Here is a 15,880-nt window from a genome sequence, read left to right as displayed (position 1 = left end):
GAGTGGTGGGTAGAGGGGAAGTGACTTTTTTCGCCGGACGCGCCGTCTATATTTATGGCGGGTAACTAAGCTCGCACCGCATCTACGTTTATAATATCTTTGTATCAGCTGTGTCAAAGCAGCACTAGCGCAGCGAGTGGATAACTTCGAACTTCTAGGGGTCTGTGGGTAAGGCAGATTGCATGGTTACCGTCAGAGAAAGCTAAAAGTCAAACTTCTGCTGTAAAACCTAAATGTATTCATCGATAATCATTATTTGCATAAATAAACTTTTTTCTTCCTCCAACTCTTTGCAAGACCACAAACGATCCTCTAATATTTATTAACATTCGCCGACAAAAAATTTCTGCGTTATTTAAACTTTTATTTTTCAATATAGGTGAAAAAATATTTATCTTAGGTTTGACTTGATCAGCACACGGTTAATTCTCATAGATTTTTGGTAATATACTTATAATTAATCGGTAATTGTAAGTTACAACGCTTGTAATACAACTAAAATTTCGCACTCAATAAAGGCGGGGGGGGGGGGATTCGAACGCACAAACCCAAGCACGCAAGTCAATTATCTTAACCACTTGACTATTATACGAGTTCCGATCTGTAAAATAATTTCGAAATGCATTTGTAACTGAGGTGGCAACCTTGTGAATGACTTCTGATACGCGTCCATGCGTAATGTGAAGACTGTCACAGAAATGTCAACAAGAAATGTTTTTTACGTGATGCAATCCATCCATTGCCTATTACGCCGTAAATTCACCTGGCGGTCCACGCGGATAGGTTGCGTTGTTACGATTACCCGTGTAAGAATCTACTGTCGGCGAGAAAACTATAAGCATCTGCCTTTGAAGCTTAACAACTCAGTCAAAAAAAAAATGCTAGCGCAACAAAACAACAGTCATTTAAAAGCTAAAAGTGTTCTACGTTAATGAGCTTAAAGACGTTTATGTTCTAATACAGATAATTAAGCGATTCAAGCCGGGTCTCGCTCGGATAGCCCGGGTTAAAGCCGGGCGCTAGTCCGAGAATCCGGCCGGTATCCAGCTAAAAACGTCACAGTAAACTGGTCGGATCCCGACTTGAATACCGGCCGGCATACGGTCGGGTAATACGACCACAAAGCGGTTTAAAATATTTCTTCAGGCAACAAATTAGTAACTTGTTTTGTCTTTTAAGACTCATCGTAAAGAATAAGGTGCACTTTAAAGTTCAAATTAAGTTTACCAATTCTGGGAAGGAAATTGGATTAGACTTTCAACGACTCATAATAGAACCTCGTAGCAATTGTTTCAATTTAAAAACCACGTGGTGATTTTAGGTTAGGAAGGTACACAGAAAAAATGAATTCACAAGAATATAATTTCATCAAAAATAATAACTATCCGCAAACTAAGTGGGGCACAAAATTTTTAATTTATAAATTAACCAAATTTATTATTTAATGCTTATAAAAGCTATAAATTACCTTTTCCATAAGGGTATCGTTCTCTAAGTGTAGCGCAACAGAATCACAAAGCAGAGTATCATAGATGTGAAAGAGATAGAGAATATATATTTTCTGTAATTCAGAGAGTGAAAGAGAAAAATAGATCTGCCCGTTTCTTTTACTCTCGCTTTACGCCGCCATTTTCTGTGCCCATGGGACTGTGCGGAACTAGCCGGCTAGCCAAGTTCCTGTTGCATCATTGCAACGCGTCAGTGTGTGCCGGTCCTAGTTTTGTGAGAATCACGAAGTACTACAAGGAGACCGCATGTCATGTATTTCGACTGACGTCAGTTCGCGATCGCCTGTCCTCAGAGTTTTATGCTATCCCAGATTAGAGCTTACCTTCAGTGAAAATATAAAATTAGGAATTCTCGTTTGCTATGGAGTATCTAGTTTGTTTATAGGTTAAGTTCGGTTATGTAAAGTATCAGTTGGTGTCGCGATCGCAGTGATAATGCTTGTATAATATATACAATTATATGAGTAATGCCATTAAGACAAGAGGAGGAATAGAAAAACAATAGAACAAAAGTATAGGTATTGAGGATTTTGCGTCTAATACCTTTCTCTCTTTTTGTGCCCTACTACCCGAATCACAGCCATTCCAAAAACAATGCGACATTGTTGTAACACTTATTACATAGGTTTTTAGCACTGACGCTTTGCACAACAATTTTCTTCCACTAAACACAAATAGTTTGCAATTTCACAACGGCATTAATACATTATATTTACGGTTCAAAATTTACATCACATATTCTCGTAGTTCCTAGAGTTTCCGCGCGTAGCGCTATCATCTGGGAAGAAATGCAAATTCGAGGAGAGTCGATCGCCATTGTGGGTTTTTTCCACCATCCTCGCTATAGGCGTGCTATTTTGTTGATAAATTCCGATACATTTATTTAATACAACCTTTTTATTCACCTCCTTCAATATAAATAATTAATTTCAGGATAGTCAACCCACGCGCACCGAGTGTTTGCTACATCCACGCACGCGTGTGCCTCACATGGCGTGCGTCACATATGCGCCTCCATGGATGGCGCATCTGAGTGCTGATTGGAACGCACGTCATGCAGAATGATCCGCACACATGCCTGCACAATGCGCTCATCCTGCGCACCAATTGTTCTCTGGGTACTTATTATGAGTAATTTATACTGTTACGGTTACAAGAAACGCTGTACATTTCTTGATTAGTAATTATTACATTTCTGTAGTAGTCACTTCTGTACTCATTTCTGAGTAATAAGATGCGGCATCATAACGCAAGGAATAGTGTAAGGCAAACAGAATTAATTTATCTTTACACAGAATTATAAAAGTATGATTTGAAAATACTACAAGTTATTTCTATCAACATAACTATTTTATATTTATAACTGATCGATTAAAAGGACCAGGCTTTTCGTCTTCAAAATGACATTATTCTCTGTCTTTCTATTCTTTCTTTTGCATTCCTTCATTTTTTCATTCCTATCAATGCGCTTCCATTAAACTTGTTTTAGTCGACAAAAAGCATAGATTTTACTTTTTTCTACTCCTTGGTGGAACTTTCGACGGAGGAAAATTCGTGTATTAATAAGAATTTAGATTCTGAATTTTTCTGCAGAAAAATTCGGGTTTTTCTATGTCATTCATAATAAGTTGGTAAATTGTATAAATTCTTTAAACAAATTTAATGAAAAAATGCATTAATTAGGCATTTTTCTACAGAAAAATTATTTTTTTTCTATGTCAGCTTTTTTAATTAGAAAGTTCATGATAACTTTAGCAAAATTCATAAATTTTTTTATCAATTTTATGATTTTTCTAAATAAATTTAATAAACAAATGCATTATTAGGGCATCTATCGACGAAACAATTCTTTTTTTAATGTCAGGTTTTTAATTAGGATCTTTATAATAAATTCAGCTACATTTATGAGGAGTAGATAAATTTCATGATTTTTTAAAACAAATGCATTATTCGGGAATCTGTGGACGGAAATTTTTTTTTTCCTATGTCAGTCTTTTTAATTGTTAACTTCATGATGATTTCAGCAAAATTCATAATTGGTTGATAAACTTTATATATATTTTTGTAAAACAAATTTAATAAACAAATGTATTATTTGGGTATCTGTTGATAGAAAAATTATTTTTTTCGTTATCAGTCTTCTTAATTGGGAAGTTAATGAAAATTTCATTACCAATCATATTTAGTTGATAAATTCAATGATGTTTTAAACAAATTCAATAAACATATGCATTACTTGTGTATTTGTCGCCGAAAAAGTTGTTTTTTCAATTTCATTCCTTTCAATTTAAGTTTTTCATTACTTTTTTTCTTTTAATAAGGCTGCAACTTCAGGATCGACTAAAATTCTCTAGGATATACTATTTCTCGATCAGTGGAAATCAACATTTTGCGCCCAAGATATGTATTAGTAGCCTCTCTGCTAAATTTTCGAGTTTTGAATTCTCGGATATAATTAAAGATTTTATTAGTCGCTTCTTGTGCCGCCTCTTGTTAATCCTCCAACAGGGAAAAAAAAATGATTCGGTAATTTTGACACCGTGAAGAAAAATTTTGTGACCCGTTACTGGCATATAATACCAACTGTAGAGGGTAATCTAAAGCTTCGCCGTTATTCGGCAATATTTTTCAACACTATCAATCACCTCTCCTGAAGCCATTGGTTGCAAAATCGTGCTGCAATTATGAATTAACTGTTTGCTAACACCAGCAATTTCAGAAGTCAATTCAGAATCTTGGAAAAATCTCCTTGCAATATTTCCCGTGTTTGGATCTCCCGAGGTATATTTTGGAATATCTACGATGAGTACCATTTTATCGACAAATTCTATTTGAATTCTTTTCTTTTTCTAGTTTTTACCTGCTCTTTCTGACTTTCCGTTGCGCTTGATATTTACAGAAGCTTAGACGATAGCCTATATGCACAGTAATACAAGATGATGAATTTTAAATGTAGATGAATTTAATTTTTACATTAAATTAAGTAAGTCACTTAATTTCAACCAGAAATGGAACTTAAGTGCAGTGTCTCGGATCTGATATACGAGTAATATGATAATTAACTGACAGGTATGTTGTCTTTGGGATGATTTTCATTCGCGTGCTCTGAAGTTCAATTTGTGGTGGCAGAAAGGCGTGCGCGAAATGCGATGCGGCGATGCGCAAACACTTAAAGCCTGGTCTACAGTCGCCGCAAATAGCTCGTAGCGACGCCGAAAGACTCAGCGATGCGATGCGGCATCGTAACGCAAGGAATAGCCGCCTACAGTGGTCGCGCGTGGCGCTGTTGTGGCAGCCAATCAGAGCTTACTATTAAATGAACTGTTTTCTCGTCGTGCTTTGACAGTCAAATATTTTTCGCCCCTACAATGGATCCCTCTGACCCGCAATTTGCTCGTTTGCAGTTTTTTTCTTTAATTTTAAATGTTTTTCACATAACACACCCAACCAACAAAAAAATTCAGACAAATGCAAAGCAAAGTCACTCGAACTCAGTGTCGACGATGCCACAAAAGTGTGTTTGTACGTCGATATATAATGAAACGCTCTGATTGGTCCTCTGACATCCGACGAGAGATCACGCGCTTGCTTGCGATGCCGCAACAGGCTGTTTGCGACGATTATAGACCAGGCTTAAATGGATTTCGGCGATTTTAGAAGAGGAGCCAAGAGATCAGCTGAGAGTAGCCAATATGGCGTCGGTAGCGCTGGATAGTAGCGATCAACACTGAGCTCATGATAGTTGTTTCGTCAACGTTTCCTATTTTGATATATGTACTCAGATCTATAACGGATTTTGAGTGTAAATAGAATAATGGTACATATGTGACACAAAATATATGAAAAAGTATTGAAGATTCACGTTCTGTACCTGGTAGCTTGAAATGGATATAAGTGCCTTGTTTATTGTTATTATGTTCTTTTTTCCTTCTACTAATCTCATCGACTTGCAGGATAAAACAACTTGATTAATTAGGCATAAATAAATAATTTATTCAATGCTCACATTTAAAAAAATGTATTTCCTAAAATTATTCAATTTTGAATTTTACATTCATTTCATGTTCCTAATAACTGAGCGATAGCGCATAAATGTTATGAACTTCAACAATCAGCTGATTTAAATTAACCTATAAGTTTCATTTCACAGGCACGTGCTGACGGAAACTCAACAATCTTTTTGTCTTAAATTAACCTATAAAGTACTTTTTACGTACATAAAGTAGCTGAATTTCAACCAAGTGCGTCACTTAAAGTCATGTTATCATCATCAGTTGACTTTCAACTGGCGAATGATCCTTTTGGTTACATTTGAAAGTCAACCGCCTTTTTCTACTGAAATTCAGATTTTTGTATTAATGTGTGCAGAACACATTATATATTTCTGGATATAAAATTTTTGTTGAAAAAGCTCATAGTATCTTTTTTTAATTGCAAAAAATGTTCTAAAAATCGAATGGTTAATCAACAAAACAAAAAAAACTTCGAGATAAATTAGTGCTGATCTAAATCCTGCAAAATTGGCTTGGCAAATGTTATTAGGCTCGAAGAAAATTAAGGTCGAAATTTTTTTTCGTTGAGGCGCACGTGTTGTTACATTAATTTGTTTATGCAATTTTTATAGAATTATTTCAATTTCAAATTTAAACAATAATTTATTAAAACTTTAAATATTGAACCAAAATTTCTTTGATAAAAATACTTTATTATCGTATTATCAATAAATAAATCAGATTTATTCAGAATCAATTTGTTAAATTCAACAATTTTATAATTAAGGAATATTCCAGTTATGATATTCTATAATATATGAAATCTTATTACAGTACAAGTCCGATAACTTTCCAGCTTCGGGGCTGTAGGGGCGGAAAAATTCCCAGAATTGCGGACTTATCGGATGCCCCTTCTAGTAGCCCGATATTAGGTGCGCGCATGCGTAAATGATGGGCGCAAATCATGAGTCAAATAGCACACGAAGTGGAAGAACCACAATTAGTGTGGGTGCCGTAGGTGTGAAGATTTTTTAAGGACAGTGTACAATTATCAGACGGCAAGTTATCGGACTTATACTGTATTCGGGAATTTTTTAATTCAATAATATTATAAACGCTTCCGAAATTTTCTTATTCGGGAATTTTATTCTTTAATTTTATTATGCCGGAATTATACAGTATCAAGAATGTTATTTTTCGGGATTTTTCAGTCGTCCCTAGAAGTGTAAAAAATGGACAATATCACACAATTCGGCATTATACAGTAAATTTCAAATATCGAAAATTTTCTATAATTTTAATTTCGACTTCTGGATGTAGTCGATTTTCTTACTGTAATTATTAAAACAAAATTTATTATAAAATCAATTTTTTAACTACAAGTTCTTATTTATCTTAGGTCATCAAATAACCAAAACTTAAACATTAAAGTTTCATTGTATATAACACTGAAGAACGTTCAATATTTCGGAGTCAGTTTCCAAATTTTTCAAGCTTAGTATCAATTCAACAAGTTGAATTTTAACGTTAAAATTTATGTTTTCAAAATGCTGGCTTGAAACAGGGTGGCCGTTTTAATGGCAGAAAAAATTCCGGGTTTTTCCTGATTCGCAGACATTTTTCATGGTCAATGAAATTAAAAAATTCGACCTCTAAAGCTACTCATTTCTCCATTTGAAGTAATGAAAACTAAGCTGCCAATCGTGTTAAGCGATTCTAAGCCTGAAGTATTAAAAATTAAACGATTACATTTTTGTTACAAATCATAACACTTCTTAAATTAAAAGTTAAATTATTTTAATTTAAAATAGTTTATAAATCCTGAAAAATCGTGGTCTTAATCTTACACAATATAAATATTTCCTTAAAATATTCCAGATTCGTTTTTGGTCATTTTTTAATCCTTTTATGTTTTCAACTTACCCGAGTTTTTTCTAGGAATAATAGATATTTCAAATTTATCATACATCCAAATTTAGGAATTTTTCTTTTAAATGACTTTCTTGTAATAGAAAAATTAAAATTGTAACGTTAAAAGTTTAGTTTTGAATATTATATTTCTAGTTAGAAATCTTAATTGAACAGTGAAATATTTATAAATATTAAGCAATTGTTCTTTTTCTTTTGACATTTTCAAATTTTAGACTAAAACAATATTTTAAATTCTAATAAAAGCCTTTCATTATGTATATATATTTATTTTGAAGTTATTTCAAATGGAAAATAGGTTATAAAATTTTATTCGCGAGTTTCCATTCGTTTAATTGCTAAGACATTCCAATTAAAACAGTTGAACTTTTAACGTTAAAATTGAAAAATTCTTCAATTTTAAACACATTCCGAATCGTGTCGTGAAATCAATTATGATTCATTTGTGAATCCTTGGTGTCCACTTCAATTAAAAAAAGTATCATAATTTATATTCGAAGTCGATAAACTAAAAACGATTTCTATCTAGAATTATAAATTTGAAACGCTTCTAATTTTTAATTTTTCAAGTCTTCAAAACTGCATTCTAAAATTCGAAATAAAAAATGTGCGCTTAAATATACAAATTAAACGGAAAATTCTAAAGTGAAAGATTTTCGAATTACGTACTGTAAACTGAATGATATAATAGGAAAAAAAGTAATTTAAGTAATTGTTTGAAAAACTAATTTTTGCCCAAAGAAGATAATTTCCAATTAGTTAAATCTATACTACTCGACCTTGCTTTCAACCAGAAATATATTTAATTTTTTGTATTTACCTTCGCAAGTATGAACGTTGCTAAAATTGAAAAGCTAAAATTTACCAGAAAATGCGGATGCTTTTGAAGTTTAGCTTTGAAACCTAAAGAGAAATTGTAATTTCGTTCTTATCCAATTTGAAATAAAAAAATTTTTCAATTTATAATAATTTTGGAATTGCATTTATATTTTGATACCATTTAAATTAAATTTTGTCATTTGGACAATCTTTGTTGAATTAACACCGAAATATTGACAAATATATTTTTTTATGGATTAAAAAATGAAGAAATTACCAAGGACAAAATAAAGAAAACAAGCATGCATTAAAGGGATTGCAAGGTTGCCTTGTTTATCTTTTTTCCTTCCTTATTTTTTTGGTACGTGAAGCTTAACTTTTTATTCATATAACATTTTATAATTGTAAAAAAAAATTGCGATAGTCAAAGAATGATATTTTGAACCTTCGTGCTTTATAGGTGAATTTTAATTCATGGTTTCTAAACATCCTTGTCTACGTCTGGTTTCATCGAAACTTTTTCAAATTCGTGAATCTGTTTTCATTTACTCCTTATTATGTATTCTTTTTGTATGTGTTCTCCTTATGGGTGCTTATCGAATGTCTCGAAAAAAATGTTCAGCTTTCCGAAATATTACGACATTAGTAACATTAATAACACAGAAAATTGTTAATAGCATTTTAGATTAATAATACATTTATCAGCTCTTTTTTAGGTAAATAACTTTTATCTATTTATTTTGTTCGTTGCTTATGTCGTTTGTCCAAACACTTATTTCTTATATTTTTAATGTTGTTTTTTTACGAATAAAGCAAAAACTACCCTTCGTATCAAAAAGTAATTGGCAAAAAACTTTTGGATCTTTTTAAGGTGCACAATTTTTTATTTTTCTTCTTTTTTTTGCATCTTGCACATTTTGATCACTTAATTAAATTTTTGATATTTCATTATTTTTGGTGCTTTCAAAATTTTAATTTTCGATTATTCAAAATAATTTAAAAAGTTGTTATGATAATCTTGTAGGACTTTTAAAAAGCAACCTTTTTTCTTCTGTCGAGTTTTTTTCAAGTCTCGTGTTGGTTAGTTTACAATTTTTATTTTGGTTTTCTTTTAATTTGTTGAAAATGCTATAATTCTGGTAATATTCTTTTTATGAAAAGAAGTCGATACGATAAATTGTTCGAATTTCCAATTATTACGAATAGGGTTTTTTGGAGAATTTTTATATCTTGAAAAAAATTGTCTCAGAAAATTGGAAAATTCTGTAACTTTTTGAATTTTCACCAAAAATAGCCAATGAACTTGATCTTTCGTTTCTGACACTTAAAGAGTATAACAAAGGCCAATATAATAGATTATTTTTTCAAAAGTTATCATACTCGCAAACAAAAATGCATATTGACAGGCAGAAACACTCGCAAAAACCTGTTTTTCGTGTCTAGACGTAACATTTTACACAAATGTAATACCTCTTCTGATGAGAATGTAAAAAATATTTGTACTCGGAAGACTTACAATGGAAAATTCTTGAATTTTAACGATCTGCAATTTAAAACTCTTCAATTTACAATATTTACAATCGGAAAATCTGGAATTATGAAAGATGTCTAAATGAAAAAATAAATAACAATTAAATTAATTAATAATTTTAAATAAATTAATTTAAGTCTAACAAATTTTTAATTAAAATTAATTGAATAACAAAATAAAATAAAAATTCATATAAATTGTCATGATTTTGAAGATTAAAAGTCCAGAATTCTCAATTCTCAAAAATTTTCAAAATACGCTCACTTTTTGAATTTTTACCCAAAATGTCTGGCTTATGAACTTAACCTTTATTTTAGGACACTAAAAGAGTATATCAAAGGACAATCCAACCTGTCAATTCTTTCGAAAGTTATCGTGTTGACAAGCTAAAAATCTACACACACACACACACACACAGCCAGACACTTTCGTAAAAACCTGTTTTACGGATTCAGGGGGTCTCAAAACGTGGACATTTGACAAAAACGGGGACGGGGGGTCAAATTTCACACAAATCTAATACCTTCTCTTGATGAGATTGTAATATCTGTAGAAATTGCAAACTATAAAAAAATAAAAATACACACTTAATAATATTAAAGAACTATGTATCGGTATTGCACTAAATGTTTTATCTGTTTAAATTTAAGTTAAGTGGTTCTTGTCCAAGCTAAGTTACCATCAGTGCGTCTCGGAATTATGCCGAGAGTTGCTCGCACCGCATCTACCTTTATAATATCTTCGTCGAAAGTATGTGAAAGTGACGTGTTCACTTTAACCCACCGACATACAGAAATAGACCGATAAAGCTGTGGGGAGAACGGAAATGGGCTCTAGGGAGAGAAAAAACATGTGAGATGTAGAGCGGTATCTTTCTGGATAACGCTGATTGGTCGAGAGCATTTTCTCTGGGTTAAGAAGTTTGATGAAACACAGGACCCTGCTTTGTATCGCGAATGCCCTAATATTGTGATGTTTATTGTATCTTTCAGAATTTATTTGATTTTCAACAAAATAATTAAATTTTAAACCAAATAATGAAAGTATTACCCAAAAAAATAAATAGTAAGCCAAAAATTTTAAACTAAACTTTTGAATCGCAAATAATGAACTTTCAAAACCAAAAATAGTTTAATTTTCTTATTGTGCTCTACTAGATTAGTTTGCATTTAAGTGAGAAACGAGAAAAGATGGGATTAATTAAATAATAATTAAATCATAATTAAATAGAATTTTGACCATTTGTCGACTAAATAATAAAATTTTAAATAAAAAATGAAGTTAATTTTAATAGTTTTAAAATATAAGGTTAGAAAACAGGATATTTTTGTTGAAAAATAAAGTTAATATTTCCTTGCACACTTTTTAATTTCAGACTACCCGAATTTTTAATAATTGAAAAACTGTATGAGACTATTTTTCAAATTTCTCAAACTTTTTACACTATTTTTGATCTCACAAAAGGATTATTATTGTAGCATTTTCAATAAAAATTCAAGAAGAATTTGAGGTTACCAAGTTCTTTTTATAAGCTAACTGAAACAGGATATTTTGCATGGATGTTTTTAAAAGTTCTACTCACACTACTATACCTTTATAATGTATTGTTTATAATTGTTAAGAAAAAAATTAAACGTACAGAATATTTAGGCAATATCCAGGGCCCCCAATCCACTTGCCACGGTCCTAGAATAGACGAATAGACGCTTTTCTCTCTCTCTACAGCCCATTTCCGTTCTCCCCACAGCGTTATCGGTACATTTCTATGTGTCGATGCTTTAACCACGCGAGTGCTCCACGGCGATCATGCGAGTGCTTCAAGGCGATCATGCGCGTGAATCACGGTTAGGACTTTCATGGCGGCCACCACTGCGATCACAGTATTCAGCATTATTTTCATGCGCATCAGCACTGCGTTTTCGCAGTGGTGGCCGCCGTAAAAGTCCTAACCAAAGATTTTAGGTCCTAGATACGGCATGGATCAGTTGTGGGGACAGCCGATATATATATATCTTAATACATTTTCGACTACATCGAGGTGCTGCCCTCTTCAACTTTTCACCGTTTCTATGGCAACCGCGTTCTCCAAGCACGTCAGCGGGCAGGGTGGGGCCGGAGCGCACACCGAAAGTTGTTGAATTCCAAACCGAACTTGATTTTCTGTTTCTCATTCTCGCGTTCGCCTTCGCCTTCGCCATCACTATATCAATCTTTGCTACAGTTGAGTCGGTTGGCTGGCTCTGTACGGCCTGTACGCTAAAAATGTTATGAACACTGAATTACCTAATTATATTTAAATTAAAGAGAGTCTAAAAATATTCTAAAATTATTTTAAAAAACTAAACTTAAAATTTAAATGAAATTAAGATAAATTAAAAAATTAAACAAAATTTAGTTGAATTTAAAATTTAGCTAAATTCAACAATTGAATGAAATTTAGGTGAATTTATGAATTAAATAAAGTTGAGTTAAATTAAATTAATTTCTCGTCTGGTTTCTTTTCAAAGAGAAAGTTTTTAGATACTAAGTAAGTAAGTTTTAAAACAATTCTATTCGTACTTTAAGATTTATTTTAGTGCAATTTTAGAAATTATTTTGTGAAACTAAATTTAAAGATTGAATACAATTTAGATAATTTCAAAAAGTGAATACATTTTAGTCAAATTCAAAACTTAAGTAAAATTTAGCTGAATATAAGAAAATTTCAGTTAAAATTGTAGATGTTAAATGGTGATAATGTTGTTAAATTTAAGTACAATTTAGTTCAATAAAAATGAAACTGTCTTTAAATTTCAAATTTGATTGAATTGAATACAGATATGTGGGTTGTTTCTTGACTTCAACGATGAAGAGCATTGAACTAAGCTGGAGACATAAAAAAAAGTTCCCTTATTTTTATAATAATTAGTTAAATTCAACAAAAAAACTCAGGAAAGTAATTATGATTATAACTGACTTATAATAATAAAGAATAGATCTAGAGCAGAAATTATATTAAAATAATCTTTACAAGTGGAAACTGTTCTTCAGCATAACTATTTTTCATGGAAATACTTTATTATTCCACAATTTCATTTTAAATTAGAAGTATGTTAGCAATTAAATAATTATTCCATTCAAATTATTCCGTTCCAAAAATTGGATTATAACTTCAAAGCCTTTGAAATTAAAAGGTTTTAAATCAGAGAAATTTGAAATGAAAACGATTAGAATTACAGTTTAATTATTTTCTTTTAGAAACGTAAAAATAAAATAATAATTATTAAAAGAAACTAGTTTATAAACTTAAAATTCAAAATCTCAGTATTTGTTAAATTTCAAATATTAGAGTATACCCTGTCAATTCAAATGATTTAATTTTAAACGTTTTAAATGAAATCACTTTTGATTCGACAATACATTTTTTGCAGCTTTAGGATATAAATAATTGAAAGCTGCAATGAGCAGATTATTCGACGTCAAACCACGTGAAAAATTGTAATAAATGTAAAGCCTTCAAAATCGAAAACTTTTTATAATGAGAGGGATTTTAAATTGAAAGGTTTTAATATATTTTCAATTTAAAACATTCAAATTGAGTAATTTTATAAACAGAAATTACGAGATTTGTATTATTTGAAATTTTTTTCATAGAGTTAATAAATTAAAAATGCAAGCATTAATATTTGTTAAATTTTGAATATTCCTCAAGTATAACCTGATAAATTCGAATTACTTAATTTTGAAAGTTTTGAATTGAAAATTGAAGTGTAGAATTCTAAATGTTTGTATTTGGGGATTATCATATTTTGGAGGCCATTAATTTAAGCCTAATCAAGTTAGAAGGCTTACAGTTGTCAATTTTACGATATGAAACCTTTATATTCAAAACAAAATTAAATTTTAATGTTAACATTTTTAATTGTTAAAGATTTGATTCTTAAATTCAAAATTTTTTTAATGCTTTACATTTTTAATTTTACACTCTAAAACTTTTTTTAAAATTTGAATTATCGAGAAAAAATATTAAATTTTAGTAGACACGACTTTTTTTACGTAAAAAAAATAATTTAGGAAATACCCCGTGCGCCAAGGTAGACAATCCGTTGAGAGGGAAAAATGGGTTAAGCCAAATCTGCTGTTTGCGTGAAGAAACTCACTATCTTCGTTTTTACGTAAATCTTCTTTATGTATACGCTGTAACGCGAAAATGACCCTTACTTCAAACTTTAGAAAGTAACTTCTTTTTCCAAGACGGCAGAGATAATCACGGCTTGTCACATAAAAAAAAATATTTGCTAACAAAATTTCATCACTTATTTATCACATGAAAACATTTGTTCTTGTTCACAAGATTGAAGAAGTAAGAAAAAAATCTTGATTGGAATATATTGATTTTTAAAGAACAAGAAGCTTTATGCATTATAACGCTAGACGTAACTAATTAAAAAATATCTTCCTTTTTAATTTAATAGACTCAACATTAAAATGGAAGTGTTAATATTGTCAGAAATAAATATTTAATTCAACTTCAAGTACCTAGATGACAGTTTTGACTTGTCATATTCAATTGTAATTTTTACATTATGTCTAATTGTCTACTGTGTTATGAATTGCAGTTAGAAGAAAGCTGTAAAAAATACAATAGAGTGGAATTAAACTTCGATTTTCAATAAAGATTTTTGAAAAGGAGTATAAAATTATTGAAAAAATAAGTCTAACAAAAAAGTGCCAGATCATGTATTTTTTGTTTCGATTCATAATTTCATTCAAATATGACATTCCTTCAAAATTTCTTTTTAATTATGCAAGAAATAAACATTTTTAATATGTTTTTCAAATAAAAAAAGTCGGGTTTTTGCATGATTGTCGTTCTTATTCTTAAAAAACCTTTTTTGTTAATAAGGTAATTAATTTATAATCCATAAGCCTTTAAAATGTTATACAAGAAACTTAAAGTTAATGAAATATTTACATTGTTAGAAAATAAATTTACTTACGAACAGATTTAAAAAAGCAAGTTTTTTATTAAAGGAAATAAGTTTAAATAATTATTTAACATAATCAAAAATTTTGAATTGAATTAAATATGTAAACAGTTAAAGAAGTAAAATGCAAACAAAAGCTTAATCGACCAGCTGGAAAATATAGTTTTCTATACATGAACGGTGGAGAAAACTTTAAAGTTTCAACTTATTTTTCTTAATAAATACAAAATAAAGAAACAAAGGAAATAATTCAATGAAACTGAATAGAAAACTAAGGAAACTTATATATTTATTACAAATAAAATAGAATGAAAACGGCGTCAAATACTTTTAAAAAATATAGACTATTAAAGTACATAATAGTTCTGTGAATTTGTAGCATTGATTAATATTATTTTTCATAATTGCGGATTAAAAAATGTAATTAGCTCAGATATTAAAACAACAAAAATACTAAAATTATGGCAATTTTTATGTCAAGTTTTGATATTAAATGCTAATAAAAAAAAATTAAGCAAACTTATATTTTTTCTTAAAGTTAGATTTTTGGAGTAGGACAAATGACATTTTATAAAATTGAGTTACTTCTTATTTCAATCTAAAAAAATGGTTCATATTTATAACATGGCCTTAGCTAAACTGTAGAAGCAAGCCGTAATTTCCTTTAACTTTCGAAATTGCTTCTTACACTTTACAACTTATAGACTAGGTCTATAAGGAAATTATAGCTTGCTTTTCAGAATTTTTATTGCTTTAACCAGAAAAAATAGTAAGGACATATTCGACCACAATTCTGGTTGATTTAATCAGACAGTTCTTTTAGCTTATTTCAATTTAAATAAAACTTAACTGTATCTGCAAATTCACTTTTCTACTAATTTCCAAAAAATTATAACTTACATAAAAAATAAACTTTTTAATTAAAATTTGTTATTACTATTTACACTAACCTCTTTGCTACATTTTGGGCCTAGTTTTGATTTCAAAACGTCTTTCGAGTTTTCGAATTCCTTCGACACCTTTTCTACTCAATTAAAATTATTATTTCATTCACTTATAAAGTAAAATTAGATTATTACCATTTTGGATTTCAATTGCACTATAAATTGGCGCAACCGAATATATGGTTGCTTG

The 15,880-nt window shown here is 30.3% G+C and overlaps 1 protein-coding gene across 6 annotated transcripts in view; it reads right to left on the bottom strand.

The window, feature by feature from the left end:
• The window catches only part of LOC117179470, a 352,946-nt gene that overhangs the window by 38,405 nt on the left and 298,661 nt on the right, over positions 1-15,880 (bottom strand). The window lies entirely within an intron of this gene.

Source organism: Belonocnema kinseyi, chromosome 9 (genome assembly GCF_010883055.1).
Source record: "Belonocnema kinseyi isolate 2016_QV_RU_SX_M_011 chromosome 9, B_treatae_v1, whole genome shotgun sequence".
Lineage (NCBI taxonomy): Eukaryota > Metazoa > Arthropoda > Insecta > Hymenoptera > Cynipidae > Belonocnema > Belonocnema kinseyi.
This window is presented reverse-complemented; position numbering and strand designations above follow the sequence as displayed.